General features: G+C 30.4%; 1 protein-coding gene across 1 annotated transcript in view; it reads left to right on the top strand.

Annotated features, from left to right (window-relative positions):
* The first annotated feature begins 2,407 nt into the window (after positions 1-2,407).
* LOC127703204 (growth hormone secretagogue receptor type 1-like) overlaps positions 2,408-24,712 on the top strand; it is a 67,916-nt gene continuing 45,611 nt past the window's right edge. Inside the window, exon 1 of the mRNA XM_052207732.1 lies at positions 2,408-2,535. The gene's annotated coding sequence lies outside the window, so the exon portion shown is untranslated. The remainder of the gene's footprint in view (positions 2,536-24,712) is intronic.

The following is a 24,712-nucleotide window of genomic DNA, read 5'->3' on the forward strand; positions in this document are numbered from 1 at the left end:
CGAAACACATCAATTATAAGAAATCGTTCGGTTCATAATACACCAATTATAAACTGTTTTAGTATGATGCTATGGAAATGATGTAATTGAGGTAAATATATTTGTCTAGAGCAATGGACAGGGAGAAAAAAAAATTAACAAAGAATGAAATAAATAAAATAACGTTATATTTCATGAATAAATCAAGTTCATTCATTTATCTTACATATGTTTAGGACGTTCTAGGTAAAGTACTACGGACGTTAATTAGTTTAACACATGTTATTTGGTAACTGCCTATTTGGTTTAAGGTGTTGATAGATAGAAACTGTCTTCTAAGGCTGTATATTTCAAAAATTCCCCAGAATTCCAATTTTCATGATTCATATTTAGATCCAGTTTTGTTAATAAAATATTTGTCTGACTTTATTTCTTGTTCGAACATGTGTTCGACGCTTGGAATCTTCTTATTTTTTTGTCCTTGGACATATCTGTCTTACTCCATGACTGGAAACGTATGTATAGCAGAATACATTTTGTATGTTTCGCCGTCTAGGAACTTCCGACTGCAACCTGAAGTTCAAAAGTTGATCTTAAGGAATCTTAAAATGTAATAAAAGATACAGGACGAGTGTAATAAAACAAAATAAGTCGAAGAAGGACTAATAACGCCAGGGCAAAAAAGTTAAACAGTAAAAACTAGTGTATCTAATGACATTAAACATCTGTGGTCAATAGACCTTATCGCGATTTAGGAATCGGCGACACTTGACCCTAGAAATTTCGACACTTGAACTATTGACGTCATGCAACAATCACTTTTTCTTTGTGGCCACTGAAATTTTCTCTTGTGACGTGAACATTTTACGGGGAATTATGTATCCAGTAATGGCGGACAAACAGCGATAATGTGTATTACAAAAAATGATATGTAATATTCGAGAATAATAATGTGGCTACGTCAAATGAAAGATACCTGTATTTATCTGTTACATAGATACTAATACTGTCAACCAACTTGTATCTTTCGAAGAAACTATTTTAACCTTACCATAAAGAACCCTCGGTTTAATAGCTTTTCTATAAACTGCAACCCCTCTATCAAGGAAATGATGATGAATCCTAATAGAAAGCATAAAGTCTCCAATATCTTATAAACTAGAATATATTAATTCGTCATACGCTTGCTGGAATAAAATTTAAATGAAAACGTACATTTGTGAAATCCGACCTTCACCGCCGTTAAACGTGGATAAATTTATGAAGTAGACTAACTTGTACCTGTCGTATACTTTATTTCAATTTAAGTGAAAGATGTGATCAATATTATAATAATATTTTTAAATTTTCTGTGACAGACGACCTCTGTGTTACTAAGAGTGAAGTTGAAAGATGTTGTTATCTTTTTTCAGTCGTCTTAAAAAGTCTCTGTAAGTAAATTCATTGCAGTCAACTCAATATCGTTGAGAAATAATGCTTGCTGTTTTTTGAAATATATTTGCTATTCGGTGTTTTGCATTTGATATGCGTTTGAATTATTCAAAACAAGTAAGAGTGTAAAATAACTGAATAAACACGAAAAGAAATACTGGATACATATTTAGAAAGAAAAAATAGAATAACAAGATACTGATATAAATATAATGCATCAATTGGGAACCCTTTTGTAAAATATCTGAAATTAGCTTGAAACATAACAAGCCGTAAGATTTTTAATCACTATAGTGAGATGTTTCAGACCCTTGGTATTTTTTGTTAATTTGTTCTCATCCTGGACATGCATGAAATATTTGCCACTGGACGTTAAATAACCAGCAATCAATCAATCAGATATTTCAAATCTTGCGTAGGTGTACATTATTTCAGTCTTATATTGTAATTTATCATCTACGACTTCACTGTTAGAACTTAAAACATTGCTGGTACGAGTCTGTCTGTATTCCCTTTTTTATGCTTTTGTGTACTTCCTATTTATTTTGTTCGAAACAAATCTAACTATTTGTATACAGATATATATTGAAATTTAATCAAGAAAGAATGCTTCAAAAACAACAGATAGCGGATCGGAGCTGTCGTGAGACTTTAGGTACACAGTAAGAAACAAATTGACTCTACTGAAAAGTATTCTTAAATATTACGTTTACACACACTTTATTGTCTTTGTTTCTTTTTATCTTTTCCATTGGTTTACAAGGTGTGTGCAAAATAATTAATTATACCAGAAAATGACAAGGAATATTTCAATATAATTACTGATTTATATAATTTTCCAAAAGAATATAATCTTATAAACCGAGGCTTTTTGAATAAGCATCTTAATTATCAAGAGCCTTATTGATCATTTATAACAGTATCTATTTTTGCGATGATAGAAATTATTTCTTACTCCAAACAGTTTCGCCTTTTCGTGTTTTAGGTTGCAGCTGGATATATTAGAACAGAATTTCAGGACATATGACAATAATCTAAATCGGATTACTAAGATTCAACAACAGCATGTAATTAATTAGTGTAAGATATGACAGTTGTGACTGATGGTACTACAGAAAGCAATAGGTAAGTCTTGTTTATTTTTGTTTAACATTATAAATGTAGTTCGTTATGTGTTTTCGCATAAAACAAACTTCATTCAATTGAGAAAACTCGCTTTGATTATTTGAATGCTTTCCATTGCATTTATTTACAGATTGCTTTGTATTTCACATTTTAGTTTCTTAACTTTGTTTTTGTAATTATAGATATTAGTTTATAAAATGACGTAATTAAAACCCATTTAATGATTTCACTTTTCTTTTAAAATCGTTTGCTGTTAAACAAAGTGGACATAAATATAGGACAAAGCAAAATGACCTTTTCATTATCTTTTCAACAAATTACTTTTTAATGAAAATTGCTTTATACATTTATTTACGCTTGCAAATACAGTCAAATGCAGTCTGTTAGAAAAAAATTAATTAAAAAAGAATGGCAAAGAAGATCTTAAGCAAATGGGGATAACATAACATTGTTCAACATTTAGACGTTATGATCAGCCTTTTCAAAAACCCTTTGACGGTCTATATAAAGTAAACTGTTTTAAGGAACACAAAAAAACATTAACTGACAAAGACAGACAAATGCTAGAAAAGTATGTTCATGAGGAAAATTTCTTCATTACATGTTATAATACAATTATGAAGATGAGCAAACACTATAAACGCCAATATTAGCAATTTGAATTTCCGTCTTTTGTCTTATATTGATTTTCGTCGTTTTCAACTTTTTTTTAACAAAGTCTCCTTGTCCCCCTTTTTCCCACTCTCAATTACGTGTCTTGCAATGAAAGATAATATATCTTAAGAATGTGTACACATAATATTACAGAATTATACTTGTCTATCAACAACAACTTGTATTACATTTTTCACCACTTATATGTAGTGAACACAGCTATAGTAGTCTTTGCTTTTCTACATATAATACGTTTGGATTCAATTGTTTGGATCTGGCCATACATGATGAAAGATTAAGTTAATGAAATGCGTTTATTGTACATAAGATTAATTGGGAGATCTTCAAATTTTGTCTTATTTTTTTAAGGGAAAACAATAGGAAAGCAGTACTGTTATTCTTTTCGTCGGATATGTTTCTGAAGTTACTTTCAATTGTAGGGAATTCGTCGAAACACGGTTTGTATAAAAAACGTTCATAATATGACGGAAACCCTGTAATAAAAAGGGATAAATATTCTCAAATAGTAGTGTTAAAGCTATACATGTAACAGTTATGTTCCCTCGGACAGACAAATGATACCAACTTTCTTTGGTTAGATTGGCTCTGATAGCAATTTGGTCAACATATAAATGCATGTGTTATAAAACTGATTAAATAATCTGAACTTGTCAATATATATATAGTATTTTATAGGTAATGCACATTGCGATTGTGCTATTATGCAAAGAAAAAGTCTGACATTGTCTCCGAAATAAATATATGACATAGCATACATCATTATTACGTAAACTAATGTATATAATACCATTGTAATAAACAAGGATTATATAGTATCTTAATCTCAACGTTGACACAGTTTGATTGTAGGCTAGCATTTGTTAATGGTTGTATTTCATAATCAAAGGCTTCTGAATTCAAGTTATAAATCTTATAACTAGGAAAATATAAATGAATATTAATGTAATAATGTTTTCCTACATTGATAAAAAATATTTTGATTCAAAATTATTTCAAAAACTGATATTATGTTATTATCATAGCCAGAAAAGTAAACTCCTTATAAATATCAACGGTATATTTACGAACAAATCACATAGAATCGAAATCACATGATGTCTAGGAAGACATCACTGTGGCAAAAACGAAAGAGTCGCGAGAAGAAAACAACAGTTCAAAAACCCCAAAACTAACAGTAAAACTAAAATTTATCATAAAATCCGTTCAATTTCTGAGGATTGTTTCAACAATAACCAATAAAATTTTTAATTGCTACATAAAGGTTCTTTTACCATGTTTCCATTAAGCCTACTGCATATTTTATCAACATAAATCATAACAAATCGTTAAAAACAAATTTATGATGACAAATGTCTAACTTTGAAAACAACCAACATCTTTCTTATCAGGTTTGAACTTAGTGAAATTTAAACGTATGTAATCAATATCAATGACAAAAACGTAAGTCTTGAAAAACCTTAGAAATAAAAGCGCCCATGGAGTATAACAATTATATTATTTTTTTGGTTTTGACATACATTTCCAACGATAAAATTAGCTGAAATTTTCGCATTACACAATGTTGATTTCTGTACCCGAATTTTTTTACAATTTTACCTATTATGACTGTTTGTTTTGTTCACACATTATTCTCAATATAATGGAATTCTATGCGACTGTCATACAAGTGAGAGGTTTACCTAGCTGTAAAACCAGGTTCAATTCCCCATTTTCTACTTAAGGAAATGCCTGTACCAAATCAGGAATATGACAGTCGTTTCCATTCATTTGATGTGTTTGAGCTTTTGATTTGTCACTTGATAAAGGACTTTCCGTTTTGAATTTTTCTTGGAGTTCAAATAATAATTCAAAAAATATACATCAATATTGATATAATACTGTTTTTGTCCACCGGAAAAATTAAATTAAAAACTGATATTAATTCAAAACCAAAAACATAACATACTTATTTAAAGAAAAGTCATATTGACGACCATATCATATAAAATCCAATATCACTATGGCTAAAAGGAAAAAGAAACGCAAAAAGACACACAGCAGTTAAAAAAACTATTAAAAAACTATTATAAAAGACGTTAAAAATCAGAGGATTGTTTCAACCGCAATCTGAATATGTTACTTACATTTCAATTGATACATAAATTTTCCTTCTACCATGTTTAATTAAGCCTGTTGCATATTTTATCAAGTGATATATATCATAACAAATCTTTAAATACAAGTGGATAATGACACATGTCTTATTTTGAAGACAACCAGCATCTATCTTTTTGGGTTTATACTCTATGAAATATAAATTATGTTAACGATAGCAGTGTGCACAACACGTGCATCTTGAATAACATTAGAAATAATAGCGCATATGAAACAATGCATCAATATTGATATCTTCCAATTTTTCTTATTTGATTTTGATATAAATTTCCAACGAGAAAATTAGCTGAATGTTCCATCTGTATATTGCTTCGGAAACGATGCTTATATAAAATTTTAACAAATAAAACAAATAATATTGATATAAATTTTTTATTTGTAATTTAAAGGTATACAATTATATAAAGTTGCAAAGTTTCAGGGTTGCGCAGAATATAAATAATAATAGATGCAGGTTTTTATTAAGAATTTTATATGCAGGTCGTTTTTTTTCACCCATTTGTTTTCTCTGACACATCGGATATGTAAAAAAAATAGCAGGGACCTCTCTGTCAGCTGTCCTGGACTGCTTACAGCTTATGTATTCCAGGTGATTGGAAATAAATGATGTCACTCATGTTTGAAAAAAAAACTGTTACATGTAATCCTTACGTTATCCATGACAAAGTAGTTAATTTGTCCAGGTGGGGTTTATAAAAACTCCAAGTAATATGACTAAAACAGTGTAAGAAAAAAAAAAGATAATTATTGTCATTTAGTAGTGTTAAAGCAATAACACATTAAGGAAAGATATTGTCCACCAATCAGATCAGTGAAACTAGAAATACATTGGGAAAATTGTTTCAGATCGCAATTTAGACAACATATGCAATTTATGTGTTATAAAACTGTAGATAAATGACCTAACTTGTATATATAGATATAGTTTTATTCTAGGTAATGAAATAGTTAGTCTGAAATTGTCTCTGATATAAATGTAGGACATAGAATACGTAAAAATTCCATAGACTTATAAACATTGTCTCTGTCAAAAATACGGATTTTACAATCTGGTACTATAAAGTATGTTAATCTCAACGTTGACACCGTTGTGTTTGTAATCGAACATTTTTTGAATGGTTGTGTTCATAATCAAACATTTCGAAAGTCAATTTATAAATCTTACAACTAAAAAAAGATCCACGTATATTGATTTTATAATGTTTTCCTCCACCGGTACAATTAAATTATTTTGATTTAAAATTATTTCAGAGACTAATATTATGTTACATCCAGAAACGTAAAATGCATATAAATCTTTACGGTACATTGACGATCAAATTATATGAAGGAAAAATCACGTGGTGTCAAGGAAAACGAGACACGAGGAGAAAAACGACAGTTAAACCAAAAACAAAAAGTAACAGTAAAAAATACACTTTATTATAAAAGACGTTCAATTTCTGAGGATTGTTTTAACTACAAACTGTAATTGATACTTTGCTTTACTTCTCTCAGGTTTCCATTCAGCCTGCTGCATATCTAATCAAGAGACAGATACTATAACAAATCGTTAAATACAAATATATGCAAACAAATGTCTTATTTTGAAGACAACTAGCATTTTCTTTTTAGGTTGAAACTTTGTAAAATATAAATGTATTGTACCGATATCAGTGTGCAGAACACGTGTATATGTAAATACGTGTCTTACAAAACTGTGGATAAACAATCTAATAACATTGTTCTCGTCAAAAACAAGGATTATACGCTCTTGGACTTAAATATAAAAATAAAAAAATATGTTATGGTATGTTAATCTCAACGTTAAGCTAATTGTGTTTGTAATCGAACATTGTTTGAATGATTGTTTTTCGTAACCAAATAATTCAAGACTCAAGTTGTCAATCTAACAATTCAAAAAGATACATGAATTTTGATATAATAAGGTTTTCATACACCGGTAAAGTTTAATTATTTCAATTCAAAATTATTTCAAAGACTTGTAATATGTTACAACCAGAAACGTAAAATATTTATAGGTTGCACTTTGTAAATACAGCTGTTTCACAAACCACTTCTCTTTTGCGGAGATATTCAATATTCATAGATATTTCTTTTTGTTTACCACTGGTTCCCAGATATGATCTCTATGTTTCATCTCATAGAGACAGAACCTGGAAATTTTACCAGTATAAATACACATGGATAGCGATCAAATTGAATTCTGAGGAAAACTCAAAGTGAAGGGAGGGAAGTACATAATTTTAGTATAAAATATACTTGTTCAAAATATGCCGCACAGACCTATGTCTTGACTTTTGAAAAAAAAATAGTAGAGCATATGAACTCTCATTCCAAAATATAATATTTTACGAAACTTCATAGTAAAAGTGGCACAGTTTTGCCGTAAAAAGGGTTCCTATGGGTAATTGCATTGTCTATATTTACAGAAGTGCAACCTATATATATCAACGATAAATTGACAATCAAATCATATAAACCCAAAATCACATGTTGTCAAGAAAGACTTCACTTTGGCAAAAAAAAAAAAAAAAAAAGAGACGCGAAAAGACAAAAAAAAAACAAATAAAAAAAAAAACCCAAACACTAACAGTAAAAAAAAAGAAAATTTATATAAATACGTTCAATTTCTGAGGATTGTGTCAACCACAACCTGTATATGTTACTTACATTTAATTGATACACAGCTTTTCTTCTACCATGTTTAATTAAGCCTGCTGCATATTTTATCAAGAGATATATCTCATAACAAATCGTTAAAACAAATTTATGATGATAAATATCTTATTTTGAAGTCAACCAGCATCTTATCAGGTTTTAACTTATGAAACATAAATGTATGTTACCGATATCAGTGTGCACACCACGTGTGTCTTGATAAACCTTAGAATAAAAGCGCACACACTAGTTAACAGGTTTTAGTCTGAAACGGTCATTTTGATCTTAACATTATCTGAAAAGACGGAACAATAAATTGTTTATTCATGTTCAGTCTTTCAGTCAAATTTCAAATCAACTGAATGCCGTAAATTCAGTACTATACAGACAATTTGCTTGCAGTCAATTCAGTACTGTTAAGTAGCTATTTAGACAATTCAGTATGTAGTTGATCTGTAAATGTAAATAAAAAAATACTGAACAACCTGACCATAGACCGAACAGACCTTAATTGACTGCACTTGAATGGTCTAAATAGTACTGAAATTACCGCAGTGGGTTTGAAAATTGACTGAAAATCTGAAAACAACTCATTTATTTATTGTTTCGTCTTTTAAGACATGTTAAGTTCAAAATGACCGTTTCAGATCAAAATTCATTTACTAGTGACATGGAGCATAACAATAATCTTGATATTTTCTCATTTTCTGATTCTGACTTTGACATAAATTTTCAACGAGAAAATTAGCTGACAGTTCCAACTTTATTTCGCTTCCGACATGTTGATTTTGTAACTTTTAACTGTTACGTGTAAATCATACGTCAAAAACGCTATTAATTTGTCTAGGCAGGGTTTATAAAAACCTCCAACATTTATAATTAAAACTGTAAAAGCAGAAAAATGATAATCATTGTCAATAAGTTGTTTTAAAGCAATAACACACTAAGGAAAGATATTGTGCGTCAAAAAGATCAGTGACACTTGGTAAACTGTTCATATCGTGATTTAGACAACACATACAAATTCATGTGTTATAAAACTGTTGATAATCTATCTTGTAAATATAAGGCATTTCATAGGTTATGTACACCACGGTCGTGTTTTTATGCAATGAAATCGACTGCCATTGTCACGGATATAAAGGTATGACAGAGAAAACGTAAAAATTCCATAGACTAATCAACATTGTCTCTGTCAAAAACAAGGATTATACGTTATTTGACTATAAAGACTATAAAGACTATAAAGTATGTTAATTTCATTATTGATACAATTGTGTTTATAATCGAATATTTTTGAATGGTTGTTTTACAGAGTCTAAGGTTTCAAAATTCCAGATATTAATCTTACATTGATAATTTGATCAAAAGATAACTAGAGATAATAATGTTTTCGTGCAGCATTCAAAATACATTATTTTAATTATTTTAATTGAAACTTGTTTAACTGAATAACATTATGTTTTAACCAAATACAAAAAAAAAAAAAAAAAATGTTTTTAAATATTAACGGTTTTACGCATAACTAAACACTTGGTTTTTCCATTTTTGTTTTAACAAAAAGTCATAAAAAGTAACAGAACTCCAAGAAAATTCAAAACGGAAAGGCCTTTAACAAACAAATGGAAAAAACTATTATATTCCCGGCTTGGAACAAGCATTTCCTTATGTAGAAAATGGTGGATTGCACCTGGTTTTAAAGCTAGCTAAACCTCTCACTTGTATGACAGTCGCGTAAAATTCCATTATATAGATAAGAATGTACATGCAAAACAAACAGACATTATAGGCTAAAATGTCAAAAATTGGGATATAGCAGTCGACATTGTGTTATTATTTTATTCATTATAAAAACAAACAACTATGTCAACAAAGAAAAACAAAATGGCATGTATACATTCTATAGACAAAGCAAACATCAGCAAAAATGAAAGTCAAGAATACAAAAAAAATGACTATAGCACAATAACACAATGACGGGATGTATAAATAGCGAGCCACGTCCAAAGGATATTACCAAAAATTGACCAAACAGTAAAGGTTAAAATATACAAAGAAAAATAAAAAGAGCACTATAACACGTAATTAAGATGATAAACAATGTTAGTACCTAGAATCTATACTTCAAAACCATCATGTATTATTTTTAAAGTTGATACATCATATTTATCAACAAGGTCTTGGTATCTTCCGGAATTTTTTTTTAGAAAAAAGGACGAGACGTTTAACATAATCCTGGTTCATCAACTTTCTGCTCAGACACTGGGGTTTCGTTCTGCTCAGACACAAAAGTTTGCCGTTACGATAAGTAACTGTAATGGAACTCTCAGAAAAAGTCAATTGAATATCGGAAAGTTGAACTTAAACCAACAGTAAAGGACCCCCACATAAAAAAAACTATATAAACAAAACTCTAAAAAGACAAGTAAACAATTGAATTCCACTCAAACACCACTTTCAATTAATTCAAAGAGCGATTACAAATTATCGACTCAATGAATTGCAGAATCCTAAAGTTTAGAGTATAAAAACCCTCAAATTTATTATAAAAGTTCGACCTCTAATTTGCTTCGAACATGATGCTGAAGGATTGTTTAACTGTTGCACGTAAATCCCAACGTCATACATGAAAACGTTGTTAATTTGTGTAGGAAACGTTTATAAAAACTAAAAACATCATGATTAAAATTTTAAAAGCAAAAAATGATAATTATTGTCAATTAGTGGTGTTAAAACAATACACACATTAAGGACATATATCGTCCGTCTACCAGATCAGTGACAATAAAATTTATTTTGGTTGACTGGCTGAAATTGCAATTTGCTGAAACTGAAGAAATGATCTATTTGGAAATGTCCCACTTGACGTAACCACAATCCCTTCCTTTTTTTTTCGGATTTTGACATAATCTTATAATACTAATACCGGAATTTAACTCACATGGCAAAACCTTTCGAAATGTTGATTCCTTAATACTCTTCAATTTCGTACTTTATTTTGCCTTTAATTTTTTTTATTCGGCGTCATTGATTCGTCATTTGTAGATTGAACACGCGCCTGGCGTACAAAATTATAATTCTGGTAAAAGAAAAGTATCATATTTAGAACAAATACAAGATTCTGAGTTCATCTCTGTTTCTTTTTAGGGGGAATCCGTGTTGGTTAAATCTTTTGATTTTATGTGTGAAGTTATGTTGTTGTTGTTTGTCAATTGTGGTTTTTATTTTAGTTGTCGTGTTGTCTTTTTTTTATAAAATATATGAGTTATGATTATCTATGGTGTCTTCTCTCTTTTTTTGTAAAAATTAAGTACATATATTTTTTAGGCCTCAATTTCGTAGACCTGAAACTCATCGTCATTGTCATTACCAAGGATTTTACCTCAACACATTTGTCTTTGTAGCATAAAATCTATTGAAATGTTTTTGTTGCATAATTACAATCAGTAATTGTGACATAGTTCAAATATTCAAGTTATAAATCTTGAACTTACAAATACAAAGGACTGATGATAGAACAATATGTTCGTCCTACGTTAAAATGTAATTATTTGAATTATTGAAAATGTAAAATCATTAAATTAAAACAGTATTACATACATTACATTACATTATGATTTTTGAATTCTCCTGATATCTTTCGTCTCTTTTATACAATTATGACAAAGGTAAATTAATAAATCATACAATTTTTTTACGATATATCAAGTTTGATGTTACGGAAAGGAATTTTAGTGGGAACTCTCAGAAATGATAAATAAAAAAAGAACAGTAAAACCATTTCCAATAGATGCATCTCCTTTCTAATCAGATTTATACTTAATGAAATGTAAACGTAAGTTCCCGATTGCAATGTACACACCATATGTATCTGGAATAACCTTAAGTTTGCAGGTACACTCGAAACCAAACGTAAGGGAGTGAATAATAAAGTACAGAAAATCTCAACTTTGAAACAACAATACTAAAAGCCTAACGTAATTCTAAATACGATTGGGGATATAATTCAAAAAGACAACCACCCAACGACCAAACAAAAAGCAAAAGGCATATAGAGGACAACACAACATACAATCCTAAAAAATAAACACAACTTGTGTGGTATGTATTGGTATCTGTACAATACTGAGGATTCATTATTATTCGTTGGATACCAATTTTCGTGGGTTTCGTGGGTACAGGTGAACCACGAATTAAAATGTACAACGAATAACATATTTTCAATAGGCTTAGTATACAGATATTGGCAAAACCACGAAATCAAATATCCACGAATATGCAAGTTTTCAGAAATCCACGAAAATTGATACCCACGAAAATAAATGAATCCACAGTAGGTCAAGTTCTTAGTCGAACCGAGTGTCAAAAAGTAATGAATAAATTGAACACATACTGTTAAAGATGTATAATCAACATTAAATATTCCAAATATAAAAATGAATTACTAAGGTTTGACAAAGGCAACTAATGACAAGGTTCCTGACTTTGGACATTTGTTAAATTAGTTTTAAGATGTTTCAGTCCTCCCTTTTTAATCTCAATCTCAATAAATGGAATAATAAAAAAATATCATTTCTGTCTGAGAGAGTTGCAATTATAAATAATAATAATAAGTACAGATGTACAGAATTTTCAAATTGAAAATTACAATTACATTGAATTTGAAAACAAACACGATTAATCTACAACGAAGTCGAAACACTACCCTGTAAAAGTTTTTATAAACAGCATTTGCATTCATTTTGTTCAAATGAGGGATTTGTACTCTAACAGCTGGCTACATTTCATGACAGTATAATTCTACACGATGACATATGTGATTATTTCATGAAGATTAGATTAATTTTCTTTTGCGTTCTTTCGTGTTCGTTTTACCTTTGAATTAAATGTCACATCATTGTTCTAATGAAAGCAACCTTTTACTTTCAACATGAAACTGTCAGCAAACAAAGAATTTCGTTAAGATTATTTTCTAGACAAAGAAAAAATGATAGACCTATTATGAATCATTTGTCATTAACTTGTTATTTTGAGTCCGATATTTATATTTATATTCAATAGGACAAATAATTGTTTTCCGAGTGTAGGTAAACTGCTGTGTAGTGTAATATTACTTATGAAACAATATGCAACATTTGTCTGAATTATAGGGAACACTTCAAAGAATGTTTTACTAGTTCCAGGTGTAAGTGAAATAAAATGACCAGATCAAGATCTTTAAAACCATATTGAGTGGGAATTCTGTAGTTATAAATAAAATGAATAAATAGGCTGAAAAGGACAAACATTGCTTTGTTCCCTTTTGACACGTAAAAGTCTACATTCCGTCTATTTAAGTTCGTTATTATTTAATGTGAATATATGACACTAGTTTTAGTGATTGATTGATCAATTGATTGTTTGATTGTTTGATCTACCTTAAGTGGCGAATATTTTTTGCATGTTCAGGACGAAAACAAATTTGTAATAAATACACCAGGTATTCCTGTAATAGGGGGTGGGGCGGGAGAATAGGCGGGAAATTTGGAACGCCACTGAAAAATGACTAATGATTTTTTAATGTCCCTTTGGTATCTCGAGCCTCCTTTCACATGTAAACACTAGTAACAAAACAAATCATCACCTAATTATTTCGTGTTTTTTCGTTTCAATTGCTTGACTTCAATTGTTACATGTACTATTTGTCTCACTAGGTGTATTACGTATGTACAAATTTGGATATTAAACATTCTTACGATTGTGCCCAAGATTATATTATATTTGCGCAAATTCCTATCATAGGTTACACAGATAAATTATAGAAATAATTCGTGATAAATATGTATCATTAAAAGGTATTCAAAATGACAACGCCATGGCAAATATGAAAGACAGCAAAAAGACAAGAAGACCACTAAACACTACATAGAAAATTGAATACCGAGCAACTTGAATCCTAGCAGAAGACATCAGGATATCCCAGGTGCGCTAGAAAGATAAGTAAATCCTGCACAAGTGGCACCCATCATTTTGCTTATGATAAATCAAAATTCGGTAGAGAAACAAACGATGTAAAGAAGACAGGATTGTTGTTAAGACAATTATAACTTATCCGTGGTTATCTGTGACACAGATATCCCATACAGTAAACCAACTCGTAGTGGCGTCCGTAAAACTTTCGAAAACACTTCAACTTAACTACTTGGAATCTTTGGTTTGATGCTTCCTTGTAGTCAGCAACCCTCTATCATAGAAGTAATGATAGGAAACAAAAATTCCGGAATATTGCATCAACAGTAAGATAACTCTATTCACAGGCGCTATTTTAACGTTGTTATATAGAAATGTAAAGTTCACAATTGCAAAGATGAAATCATTCCTTTGTCGTATTTCCTTTTCCGTAAAATGACATGTGTTACCATAACATGCTCATGTAATTTTTGCAGTTGGATGCATGATATTTTTTTTAATTACGAAGAACACTATAACATTGGGATGCACAAATTTAACGTGTAAGTCGTGGTAAAAAATCAATTTACTTAATAAATTTTGAAGGACGAAATAACTAGCTTAAGTGAAAATAAAACTTTGCAAATTTCGTGTATTCGAAGCACTTTTCTCTAACAACAATCATTAGGATGCTCAAAACTGAAGATTTAAAAGCTAGTAATGTCTAAATACGTAGAAACGTTTGAGGCTGTAGGTCATAAGGTGACATACTTAACAAACATTTAAAAAACATGTTAATGTATAAATGAGGATTTAAATCATTCGGAAAAAAAATAATATATCAGGCCAATGCATTGTGAAGAAATTACCGTCTAAATTAAGGACAGCCTTTGTTTCCAGAAAAAAAAAACGCGATTCATCAGGACACGTTTAACATGTTCATATTTGTAGTATAAAAGCCATGTGAATCAATTTACAGAACTGTCTTCTAAAAAAAAGGAGACGTGGTATGATTGTCAAAAAAACTATCAACCTGAGACCACAGAACTAGGATACACAGAACTTCATGGCACCGGTCGGTCATCAACAATGAGCAAACCTTGGGACAGGCAAGTACGCTTTGAGGATCAGTATTATCAGTTTATACATAGAGCTTTTATAGATACATTGAAATCAAGTATAGCAGTTATCACGGCAACTTTCAGACACTTTCGTTTTATGCTGACGTTTTAAAAGTAATTTGTTTCGGTCATTAGGCACCATTAGCTTTAGATGTTATGTTATGCTGACGTGCGATATCTTTTAAACGATCATTACTGTTCAAAAACGTTCAGGTTTTAAGAACAAGGTTTTTTACACCCAGGTATAGATAGTCTTAGCCAATTTTTTTTTTTCAATACTATTGAAATTCGTAATTATTTTTACGAATCTTATGTAGACGTAAGACTTTTCTGGCGTACTCAAATATAAGCTGATATCAGATTTGTTATAAAACCATTAGGCCGATGCCATAGCTGAAATGTATTTCATCCTCAGGGGTATGACCAGCCCAGTAGTCTTTGGCGACATGAGATATTTATATGTTACAATTTGTAAATTTACTGTTAATCAATGTTAAAATTATTTAAAAAGCTACTGTTTTTTTCGGCACCCAGGTATAGATTACTTACACCAGATTTGACACAACTTTCTGGAATGTCGGATTTCCAATGCTCTTTAAGTTCATAATTGATTGTGCCTTCAATTTGGTTTGATTAAAGCGCCATTGATGAGTCTTGGGTAGACAAACAAACTGAACTATAAGCATGATATCTTCAATGAGTTTTACCCAAGTTATGCAAGATCCAATATATTTTACAATTAACACAAACAATAGATCTCACGATGACCACTGAAAAGGGAACACAATGCAATATGTATGACACAAGGCGGATTTGTTTGATAAAGTCTTGGCTATGCACATTTGATACACATGTGAAAGAGCATCTAATGTGATATTAATTGAGATTATAAAATTATGGCATTTTATGAAAAGAAGAGAGTGACCATTAATGGATTTTTGTAATTAACTTGATTAATATATTGGAGATGACAATAGGGTCTGAATTCTAGTGCTTAAAATGAATGCAGACTTTTGATTTTAGGTTTATTTTTATATTTATAAGTAAAGAGGTGAACAACTAATTGTATGTGTATCAATGTTTGTTTTAAAAAATACAAGGACTTTTGCTCGAATGATATTTCAATGTTCATACCTATACACTTAGTGTTATGTTTGCAAGTCGTAATAAAAAGACTCATGGAAGGCAAAGTTTGCACGGCAATTCTACCAAATACTTCTTTTAGCGTAGAATGTCCAGGAAAATACGATTTTTTTTTGTTACCATATAATCAGATGAATGAGGAGTAAAATAGTGTCTAAGCATTAAAATCAGTCTGCATACTAAATAAAGGTAAATAAATCTAGAGAAAAAGAAAAAAATAAAGCGTTTTAAAAATTAAATAAATCTTCCTTTCCAAAGCATAACAATAATTTCAGCAAAGATGATTTATGTCAAAATTGCTACCAAAAAAAAAAAAAAAAAAAAAAAATTGACGAAAATCAGAGTGACTGGATTGGTTTTTTTTTTTAATGATGAGCTTACTCTATAAATGTTTCTTATTTTAAAATTTGTTCTTTCATTACGATAATTTCCTCAATTTCCTGAATTTTAAATACAAATTAGTTCCTATTTCTTCCATCTTTTACATCAAATTGTAACAATCTGCCCACTTTGTAAATTATAGCATGGTTTAAAGTAAGAACAAATCGTTTTTCAACACGATATTTAATATTTTATTTCCAATTTACTGTTTCCGTTTGGAATTAATAGCAAACTGTTCTCTCGATACTGAAGAAATATGAGACGTTCTGTACTTACAGTAACTGGTCCCTTAATAAGCATAGTTACTCATTGGAAGCTAGATTCTCATTACAATGACAGTTATTTGTTTGTCTTCGAACAACAAAACTTATGCAATTAGGTAATACAAACCAATATAAATGTTAAAGGTCCAAATCAAGAAATCAACATATACACAATGAAAAGAGTTTTACCACTCAAACATGTCTATCTTGAGTATTAACCTTCTAAGTTGATAATGCCCCATAAAATTATCATTACACTTTGAAAACGCCAAATTTAAGTCACGGCTTCACCTTGAAGGTAGGCGGTTACGACCATTGCACGATGCGGCCTGGCATTATCATCTATAAACACAGCCCTTTCAGCTATGTTGGTGATGTCATAAAGGTGGACAACAACTGGCCGAAGAACTTCTCTGATGTATAAAATCACCTGGTAGATTTCCTCGTATGGTATAACTTGTAATCATGAAAGGTGCACCACATATCATTATAGAGTCTCTACCGTAAGGGATAGTTGGTTGGATGTTCCTTGGGGTATGTGCCGTATTTTTCTATTTCCAAAATCTGAATAGTCCATCTGCAGCAGAAACCGGCTGTCGTCTGACCGAAAGATTCTACGCCAGGTCCTCAAGTTCCAACCACCATGCAAAACACAATCGTTGATGTCGATCAGATAACATATGATTCAGTGTCCTGTCTTCCCGCTGCAGTGTTACGGGGAAAGGAGGTGGGGGGGGGGGGGGGGGGGGGTATACTTGAACTTGGAAAGTCTTTCACGGAGTTGGGTAGGATGTTTTTTTTTTCTCACAAGCCGGCTGACTACGGTAAATCGATAGCCCATCTGAAGTGCAATAGCTTTAAAAGACATCGCTGTTGGCCGCTTGCCGATAATTTGCCATCTTTGAGCCTCCGATTTTTGTCTTCGTACCACGTTCACAGAAAATGAATACATTTTTCAAATATTTAAATACCAAAATTTGAAGCGTGGACATACTGAATTTTGAATATTGCATGGAAGACATGGTTCAGGTGTATGATACCTATCACATCTTTATAATCAAACAATCGTCTTGTTGAATTCTATATTTGCATTTAAATTGAAATTTGTGGTAAAATGCTATAGTTCAATACATCAGGGGTGCTGAACTTTTTTCTTTGTGTATATATAAAACAGTAAAAATCAACTAATCACCTAACACAATATGTACAACTAAAGAGGAATATCTAAGCAACACTAATTGAAATTCAAAATGAGCATACCGTATTCATCTGCTGAAGAAAAAGTGGAAATCTAGTATTTACCATGAAATCGCAAAAGTGATCGTTAGTAATGAACATAATTATACAGAAAAAAATATAAATTATCAAGTAGTATTACCATATGAAAGTTAAAGGTTATCATCATGGAAACATCATAGTAAAAATGCAGTGATCATCAGACACAAATAAAAGCGAAAATCAAGAAATCATCAGTCACAAGAACAAATGTAAAAATTAAAAATCTAGTAATCATCAAACACAAGTAAAAGTGAAAACTTAATGATCATCAGATGCAAATACAATCGATCATTTAAGAATAATCATTTGCACTTAGATTATAATAGACGCAGTTAGTAGGTAAACAATTCTTACATGACAGACGACTACTTGATGTTACATACTTATTCAATTCTTGTTAAAAAAAAACAACTGGTAATGCTACAGATTGATAAATGATGAAATGAAATACCACACAAAATATCCCTGATAAGACTACAGTTTAAAATAATAATACATTTCCAATTGACAAATTACGTTAAAGTGACACAGTAATTTTGCTACATCTAATTGGTTCTTTGTTCATAACAATACCTTTGTGAATAGATAGTCAAAGTTTCATTGCTGATTAATGAGAAAGTCCAAATTACCAAATGCTAGTAAAAATGTTGGGCCGAAAAATTAAGTATAAGTGTTTGTAGCTCTCGATGGTTCGTTGAAAATACCACTATCTTCTACTATATATGTAAATAGTTGCAAAGGATTTTTTCCAACTCTTTTATAAAACACACAGAAATTCCAATATTCTATCTTAAATGATGGACCAGTATAGGAAATGAATAGCTTGCCAGCTCCCGATGTGGGCCATACCTTTAGTTTAATCGACCGATAGTACAAATTCAGCAAGCTATGTTTCCCATATTTTATGTGAGGTATATGTCAGTGAGATATAACATAATCTTAAATGTTTAGAAACATTGTAACATTTGTATTGTTTTTTATCAAACGTCATTTCGAGATCGAAAATGTCGGACCTGAAAAATGGCTTTTTACATATCAAGTCAACTGGAAATTAAAGTGAAAACAATAACAAATAAAAATTGGGGTAACAGACCTCGTTTTCTTGCTATGAGACAAAATATGTAATTTCCTAACATATTCCTTTTTAAAGTAACACAATTTGACCTGTCTCCTCTAATACGGCAAAGTTGAAAAAATTTAATCAAACACAAAGATTCTGTATTTGTAAAAACAGTTATCAAAATAAGTTAAAAAACGCAATCTATTTCATTTAGATGAACACTATAACAAGTGTATCACATCTCTCACTCAAAATTTGATCATTTCATATTTCATTAAAGATCAAGACCAATTATTTTCTGCTATTTTATAATCCAAGATGGCGGAAGACACCCGATCTACCTTAGACTATTTTTCTTTAGATCTTGTAAAAAAATATACGAATATATGTATATGAAATTATTAAATGTTACAAGTAAATGCGTTTATAGCTAAAAGTTGTATGTAGTTAGCTTAATATCCGTTCTTATTCTGGAACATCATTAATTAATTGATCGATCGATGGCCGTTTATTAAATATAGATATATGGAATAAGAGCAGCTGATAGTGATAATTTGCAAGGACAATTAATTTCCTCCAAGATTTCAATCCAACTGCAATCTTTTTCTTGATTCCACATATCATGACAGTTTACAATGTTTAATAAACCAATACGTATTAATTGACGTAGCCATATTTGTGTAAATAGATTTAAATTTGTGGGTTCTTCTTCTATGATTCAATCATAAGATTTTGATCTGACAGTTTAATATCTGCTTGTATGAAAGCACCCGTAAACAATATTTGTTTTAAATTTTCGCTACCATAAGTATCCCGATATGACAATTTATAACAATATCCACCTTTACAATGAGACAATAGACAGACCTCATAAAAATTAACTAAGATTAAATTTTTTTTTTGTAATGGAGTGTTTAAATATATCAACCTATGGTAAGGCCACTCAGCTTGCCTGGGCTTATGTTTTCAGTTGTTTATATATCTTTTTGAGTACAAAACAAGTACCAAAAAATCATATTAACACTAAATATTTTCGGTCTATCTTCATTCCAGCTTCCTATGTTTAATTCATGAAAATTCATTTTTATTCATATTCAAGTTGCTCAAAATGAATTTACCTAAGGATGCATGTCCTTTTTTTGTTTTTTATAGATAAGAAAAATCCAAATGTTTGTTTTGACAATGCAACACAAAAATAAACTGTGATATACACGATTTTATTTGGTTACATTTTTGTAAGCCTGTGTATAGGGGTTGTTTGTTGTGATTCTTCAAATATATGAAAGGGATATGGTCTTATTTCAATAACAGGTGAGTTTGAAACACCAATTTACATTTATTGATATATTTGAGATCCAATAGAAGATATTTTAAACAAATAAATATATTTGAAAATGTTCTCGATTCATTCTATAACAACAACTTCGTCCTTTTTTTGGCCTTTTTAATAGTTGAGTACGCAGGGTTATATATATATAATTTCTTATGGTTAAAATGGGTTACAAGTTGTAGTTTTATATGTGGCAAATCCATCATGCAATGGTCTTTATCAGATTATTTCATGTGTTTGTCTTTAGGTCAATACTGATAATTGTCTCATTTACAATCATAACACACCAAGATCTTATTCTTTATATATCCTTATGTCTGCTTGGCCTTGAAGATCATTTTATATATTGAGTTTGCTCAAAATTTTAGTCTTCAGCATACTTGATTTAGATTTGCCCGAAACACATGTCATATCTTATCTTTACCTTGGTGCATTATCGAGTTAACTCTCGTATGTATGTTGTTCAGACACATTATATGAAACATTGCAATACATGTATTTGTTGTCGATCTGATTAATTTTTCTAGTCAAATAAATGAAAGGAATAATATATTTGTACAGAAATAAAACATTTTATGAACGTTTTGATTTATCTTTTGTTGGCATTATAAACATGAATATGTTTTAACAAGAAGAGCTCTTAACTTTTTATGCCCAAAAGTAAAGTGCTAACATATTAAACACATTATAAAACTTACCAAAGTAAATTCTTTGTACATCATATTATGTTTGGTAGACATCACATTAAGGCGAATGCACATTCTATTATATCAAGGGAACAATGGATGCTTGCACGCCATATAATGGCAAGTGAACATCATATCAAGCAGGCTTCATATCATATAATGGTAAATACATATGAAACAATCACCGTTTTTCCCGTTATAATTGAAAAATCACTTCATATTATGACACTTTTGGCATTCTATTACATCGATGTTATTCTATACAAAAAAAAAAAAATTATTTCAAACAGCAAAAAAAAAGAGACATTTACATTATCTTTTTACTTAATAACATTAATATATTTTTTATCCGAATTGTTTAAGGGGTTTCACATTTAAAAAAAGGTGAGTGGAGATGTGACTCTATTAGCTCTGTAGTGTTCTGTTTTCAAATTTAACTTTGGTGAGTCAAGACAAGTACAAAGTTATACATGTAAAGTATGACACTTTTGTCTTATCAAAAGTTTCATGCAGACATACTTTGGCTGTAATACATGACAAATAAATTTATTCACATCATTATAAAATCACTTATTGGATTTTGTCTGATATCATACTATCTGGATTAAATAATTCATTGAAATAGGCTGTTGCATTCACATTAAACTGATGATAAAGCATCACATTAAACACAAAAAAATCCGAGCTACTGCAAACTACAGTACAGATCTACAATTCAACACTTCAACAATCAAATTGACACCATTATCAATTATAATAATACGATCCATTAGAAAATTAATTGAATATAATATAATATCGCCTAAGAGTGTTTGAATAATATGAAACGCATCTAGATTGAAAGATACGTCTTTCAAACAGAATTGACACTGTCTCTTATCAGTTAAGTATAGTTTATTAAATGATTCATAAAAGCCCTATACTCGACATTGACGCAGAACAAAAAAATATTCAATATAGTATGTAATATGCTGACATTATAAATGAAGGGGAAAAATGAATTGACATGATTTAAGATCATTAAAAGAAGATGTGGGATATACCTCATTGAGACATTAACCCAATACAAATAACCAAAAGACATCTAGAGGATAACATGCAGTTTTAGGTTTGAGCGATCCCAATCAAGGGAAATCCAGATTGCTCTTCGGACGCGAGAAATTATAATTTTTTTTTGAATTATATCCATAAAATGCATGGTATTTCATTTGCATTTTTTGAATTCAATATATTTTAGCATATTTTACTATTACTCTTTAATGTTATATATTGTAAACATTGTTAAGTTTATGTTCCAGTTTTCATGATGACTTAGTTTGTGAAATACAACATGAACTCCATTGGTACATGTATAACCAAAAAAGAAGTAGTTTTCTTCGATTTTGAAAAAAAAGATATATTCACTGTGTTTTTTTTTTAAGTGAACAAAATTTAACTTATTTGTTTTAAATGTATACATTTTGATACACAATTTGCCTCAGACTGTGTTAAACAAAATTTGTAAAAATATCCTTTTCTTGCTTGCCCTTGTAAACTAATGTCATGTACACTACGACTATTCTTTTCAGGGTTACTTAAAAACAATTTCTTCAACATTTTGAACTAAAAATCTTTATATATAACTTATATATAAAAATAAGAAGATATGATATGATTGCCAATGAGACAATTCTCCACACGAGACCAAATTACACAGAAATTAGCAACTATAGGTCACCGTACGGCCTTCAACAATGAGTAAATAAAACCCATACCACATAGTCAGTTATAAAAGGCCCCGAAATGACAAATGTAAAACAATTCAAACGAGAAAAACTAAACTCCTGATTTATGTACAAAATAATGAACGAAAAACAAATATGATATACAGCAACAAACGACAACCACTGAATTGCAGGCTCCTTACTTGAGACAAGAACATAAATAATGTGGGGTTAAACTAGTTTGAAGGCGCGCAAACCCTTCCCCTAACCTGGGACAGTAGTGTAACAGTACAACATAAGAACAATCTATAAAAATCAGTTAAGAAGGCCTTAACTCATCAGATTGAAACAAAACAGAAATACATCTAACAAAAACACAGAGTGGACGTGACAGGGTATTTATGCATCCCCACAACAAAGAGACACTAAGTACAGATATGAAAGTACTCGCAGTTACTGACAGCTAGTTCAAAGCCAATAAAAACTAATAAAAAAAAATCATGCATCTTAGACTGAAAGAGTAATCAGTACACATCCAACATCTAATGGATTTAGTGTAAAGACGTCATTAACAGTCAGAGAAAAACATGACCATGTGCAATGTCACGATACTAGTATCGACAGATACATAACTATTTATGTGTTCTCCTTGCACAAATTGCCTTCCTAAACGATCCTATGTCAATCAGATTAAGGTCTGGAATATTTTCCCCTGTTAGTCTTCTAGCGGTAGGTTACCAATCTTAACTATAGGTTTCGTACGGATTTTAACAATAAGCAACAGCCATATTGTCATTCAGTTATACCATGCCCTGACATGATGGAATATGAAACAGTTTATACGAGATAACCGATGTACATGCATTTATTTAAACTGAAAATGTTGGACTATTTCAATGTTGGAATAAACAAATAAGTTTTAATAAAAATTAGTTAAAGTGAATTAGTGTTCAATAGACAAATCTATAAGCACTAAACCACAAATAGTCAGCTTCTTTTCTTACATCCTACGCACGAAACTGTAAGTAAGTTAACCGTGAAGAAACATCTGTTAAACAAATGACCACGAGTTAAATTTATATGTTGTAGATACAATACCATCATCCTTTCTTGTATAACCAAATTCTATTTATCAACAACAATTAAGTCATTAAGTCTAGTGAACACGACAACTAGTTTTGCTATATAGTGGAGATGAAATTGCCTATATCGTTGAGCTGAACGGACAGGCGTTCAATTTTTACTTTACTCTTTTTTGTCTGTTTTGTCTTGGTAATGTCAACTTGTTATGATCGTTCCTGGGACTGGTTCCTTGTCCTTTATCTGTTTGGCTCTGGCAACAAGGGTGATTCAGATACATTTATGTTGTAATGGAGATCATTCCGTAAAAACAATATTGACGAGAGTTCAACATTCAACAACATTCCAGCTCGTCAATATTCATCGCCGGTTTATACCTCCGCAACAAGTTATCTATTAGTCTAAGTAGGAATATATTTAGTTGACAAATTGATTCCCGTAATTCGAGAGTCTTTTCACTTTTAATATCAAGTTTTCTTGTTTGATCGAAGTTTTAGACGGAAATAAGATATAGTTAAACATAAACATTTTTCCTAAATAAAATACTACTTTATTACTTTTTGTCCTACTTAATACCTGTATTAAGGGGAAGTAGTATATTTATAATTCTATCTTTATACATTATGTGTCGTTTAATATATAAACAGAATGGTGTCAAATTTACCATTTTACACGCTCGACTAGAAGAAACTGTAAACTGAAAAATACGTGACA

The sequence above is a fragment of the Mytilus californianus genome, unplaced genomic scaffold (assembly GCF_021869535.1).
Source record: "Mytilus californianus isolate M0D057914Y unplaced genomic scaffold, xbMytCali1.0.p SCAF_5, whole genome shotgun sequence".
Lineage (NCBI taxonomy): Eukaryota > Metazoa > Mollusca > Bivalvia > Mytilida > Mytilidae > Mytilus > Mytilus californianus.